Source organism: Aptenodytes forsteri, unplaced genomic scaffold (genome assembly GCF_000699145.1).
Source record: "Aptenodytes forsteri isolate BGI_AS27 unplaced genomic scaffold, ASM69914v1 Scaffold379, whole genome shotgun sequence".
In the NCBI taxonomy this organism is placed as follows: domain Eukaryota; kingdom Metazoa; phylum Chordata; class Aves; order Sphenisciformes; family Spheniscidae; genus Aptenodytes; species Aptenodytes forsteri.
The window spans coordinates 2,157,189-2,161,464 of NW_008794088.1; positions in this window are offsets into that span (position 1 = coordinate 2,157,189).

A 4,276-nucleotide genomic window follows, 5' to 3' on the forward strand; every position below is an offset into this window, starting at 1 on the left:
TATCAGTTTTAGTTGTTCTCATTTCAAGGGTACTCCCTTTAGTCTTCATCTGACCCAAATGCCACAAGAGAAATTCAAGCAAAAACATTTCAGTTCCCTGAGACTGGTGCCTGCATTATGGAGATGAAGGAAAGAGACAGAAGGAGACAGAATATAGCCTGAAGTCCATAGTCTTATGGCATCTCTAGCAGCAAGCTGTCATTTTGGTGACGTGGTGACAGTCCCAACTGAGATTGCCCTCTAAAGGTGCTGACCACAACTCAGAAGTGGGTGGTGGTCAAAACATAGGGCCGGCAGTCAGTTCCCCATCACAAGGGAGAGGGGAAAGGTGCCACGAACTGTCTTAGTGCAATGGCAAGCTGCGTTGCACGGTCATGCCTAAACAAGGCTGCTGCTGGCAGCGAGCAGGCTGCCTGACTTCCGTGGAGGTCTACTGGGTGACGTCGTGAGGTCTGTTCTGCAGGGTGCATGGTATCCACTCCAGCTCTGTTGGGCCAGCCAGCTCCTGCACACTGTCCTCCCCCCTGGGAAGAGCCAGGACAAACTCTCCTGGTAGCAGTATGGTAAGTCACAAGGGGTCTCCTGCAGGAATGTGGGTACACATCACATCTCAGGTCTCAGCAAAAATTGATCCAAGGTCATATATCCATTTTGCCTGTCTAGGCAAAAAAGTCTCTCCCAAGTGGTTCTGGAGGCCATGAAACCTCTCAAGAGACATTTTTCAACTTCCTTCCTCCTGGAGGAGGACCAGTTGCTCAGGACAGGAAGCGATGGGAAGCAGGCGAGGGCAGTAGCTTGTGGCCCTCTGCAATACAGCCCCACTGCATCTCCTGGGGCAAGGGGGAAGACACCCAGGAGCCGCACCAACAGGGTAAGGAAGCACAGGCTAAGGCACTACAAGGTCTAGCCTTCCTAACCAACCGCACAACTGTTTCAGTCCCTGCTTCTGCCAGTCCCTGTAAGCTACAACCTACTGGGAAAAATGTATGAACTCTCACTGGGGCACTAGATGTCAGTGCAATGGGATCAGGTAGGGAAGCAACTCTAGTCTCTTGGTTTCTCCTTCTCTCTCCAGACCGGAGGCGAATGGATGGGCCTATTTGACAGGAGCCCACTGCTGGCTAATCCACAAGCCTGGGAGAAGCTAGTAGACCCAGGTCCTGTTTCTAATGTTCTCACTGATTTACTCTGTCATTTCGCCAAGGTATGTCACATCAGCTATCTGTAACTTTGGGGTTTTTTAACAACAAGGGACCCACCTCTCAGAAACATGGAAGCACTTTTAAGACTCTCTTGAGGAAGCATTGCTAAAAATTTAGCATACTAGAGTACAAGCCAAATCCATCCCAGTGTAAGAAAAAAAATCACATTCACAAAGGTGTTGCTTAAAGCGCAATGTGAAGTTTACAAGTCAAGATCCTGCAAAAGGCTGAGTAAGAACTGCCATGGCCAGAGTTACCTGAAACATCCACCCCACTAGAAAACACTGTCACCCTCAAGAAAGAGGGACAGCTCTGCTTGGCTATGGTGGCTGAAAGCCTCTACGATGCCTGTACAAGGATTAATGGTACCTTCCTCTTCCCTTGACAGAAACCCTGGGGGTTGGGAGGGCAGTGGGCAAGACATTGACTGACAGTGCCTGAGCACCCTGCTTGGTATCACTGTGTTACACCAGCGCATCGTTCCTCCCCTCCTTGGGCCCTGCATTTTCAAGGCCAAGCTTCCCAGCCACTCTGCTGCATTTTCAACAGGGATCTGGTGCAGGCCCCGGGAGACAAAGCAGGGAGGAGAAGGGGAAAGAGAAAGAGCAAGCAAGAATGAATCTTACTAAACGGAGCGAGGTACTTCTCTCAGTCTCTCATCACGTTCGGGGCTGATTGGAGGTGAAATTACACTTGGAGGAGGGGAAGCCCCCTCCCCTGGGACAATCCAGAGGCTCTCGCACAAACTTAATTTCAAGCTCTGTTGAAGATGGTGTCTTTTTTTTTTTTATGCATTCAATTTAATTTCTCAGGCAGACGTGTGAAAATGAGAAAGGCAGACCTTTGACTGTGAAGACAGCCCGGTGCCTGCTTCTTAGAGATCCAGTCTCACATTGTTTTCCTCCATCACTGCCCTCAATAACTCTGTGCGCAAAGGTTGCTAAAATGCCCACCACCTCCCTTCCACGCTTCGGTGGAGACAGTTAAATTATTTTTTTTGCATTTAAGGAATCCGATTCATTTTTAATTTAAAACACACCCCAGCTTTCAACAGCTCTGTTCAAAACGGGAGCACTGTGACCTTGAAAAGTCTCAGACCTGCTGGCACCTGATCTGTACTCTGCTCTCCAGTCCGTACTTGTTTGCTCTCTTGTGAGAAAAAGGGTCATGGTGTTTTCTGATCCACCTGTTTTGGTGCCAGTGGCTGAAGGGGAAGGAGAGGGACTGCATTTGGTTTTGGAAGGCTCCTGAGGGAGACATTCCTGGAGATTCAGCTCTCCCAGCCCGCACAGAAACACATGCTATTCAGCTCCTCTGCAGACACGGTCTGGCTAGTTGCATGTTAGTTTTCCAGTCTTGAGAGCATATATACACACAGGTAAAAATACAGCTTGGGGTAGGCTGTTGCCTTTCCAGCTGACCTGCTTCTTGTGCCCAGGAACAGACACAAAGTGACGATTTTTACAACTAAGCCCTGACTGCCAGGAAGTTAGCAGAGCTGCCGGCGCAGGACGGTTCCAGCAGGTCCGGCTTCTCCCTGTCTCCGAGACAGATGGAAGCAGACAGTCCTTGCCCAAGTGGTTCCTACATCACAATTTCCTACTGTGGCCCAAGGGGTAAAGCATAAAGCAGTACCAGGCTCTGAAACAATTGCTGTCTGCAACCCCAGGTCATACCATGAAAATCTTGGTTCCTCTGTTTGTTTCATGGTTGACGCAGAGACTAATTCTTTCCTGTCCATGGCACTGTACTCGCTGGAGCTTTCAGCGGAACAGCGAGTGTTGCTTTGTTTTACGGAGGGGAAGATAAGCCAGGTGGGTTTGCCGTGGTCATGGGGGGAATGGCACAGGGAGAACGTAAACAATAGAGACTCACAGCGGTGCACAAGAAAAGCAATCTTTGCAGCAGCAGCACTGGGTGGGTTTCAATAAAGCAAGACTTTGCCCAGGCAAAAGAAATGTTAAATTTTTTATTTCAGAAACCAATTAATTTAAAATTAAATGTGAATTGACAACAATTTACATCCAGGCCTTAAGCAATCCACTTAAATTGAATAATGGGTTGTCTGCGCAGCAGAATGACTGAGGTCAAGCTTCCTGTAGATCTGTCCCCTACATCTTAGTCCAACTCTAAAGAAAGAGTACTCCCAGCTCCCCATATAAATGTTGTCACCCTCTCCCCCCATCTTTTTCCCATGCCACCCCATTTGGGGGGGCAAACAGCAGCACGTGCTTTGCTTGGTTTGGGGCCAGGCGTGCTGGCTGATGGGCCAGCACATGGGAGCTGACTGCCTAGCCAGTGGCTACATCTTGGAGGGGGACGGGAGGCTGAGCTAAGGGTGCCAGCGCCTTCTCGCTCGCACAAATTTCCTTTTTACTACTCTCCTCAGCGCGAACCCAGCCACTGACTTCTCTTTGAAGACTTTTAGGAATTTAGTATGTGTAAGACTTATTTTCCTCTGCCAAATTTAAGTGAAAATGGGCAACACATTCAGAATCCGTTATGAGAGCAGGCAGACAGACTGGCAGCACAGTCTTCTAAGCCCCATCTCATTAAGAAATCGGCCACTAAAAGGATGGGTGTAAAAGCCAAAATTTTTATTGGCAGTGAGGCCATGACAGGAGGTCCCTCGCTGTGGAGGCTATGCTGCTGTAGTCCCTTCAGGCGTAGGTGGAGAGTAGTGTATTCATTTCAGTTTACCTCTCTCTGCTCGGTTCCATAAGCAATTCAGAGTCGGGACAGCGGCAGTGGGTTGAGAGACGAGAAGAGCCACGGTACAGCTCAGCAGCCGCCCCTACCCCTCTCCCCTCCGCCCCACCCCCCCCCCACAGCGCCGCTACTCGGCCGTTACCCGGTGGCCACCCCGGCTGAGGGCCGTGACAGCGGCGGGCGCTGAGAGAGCCCGGGGACTACATCTCCCAGCATGCCGCGCGGCGGCACAGCCCGGCCGGGCTCCTCCCTGCCCTGCTTTGCATGCTGGGAGCTGTAGTCTCGCCGGAAAGCGGAAGGGCGTGCGCGCGGGCTCCTCCGCACGCAAACCGCGGGCGCCAGGCGCGGGGCGTGGCTGCGATGGC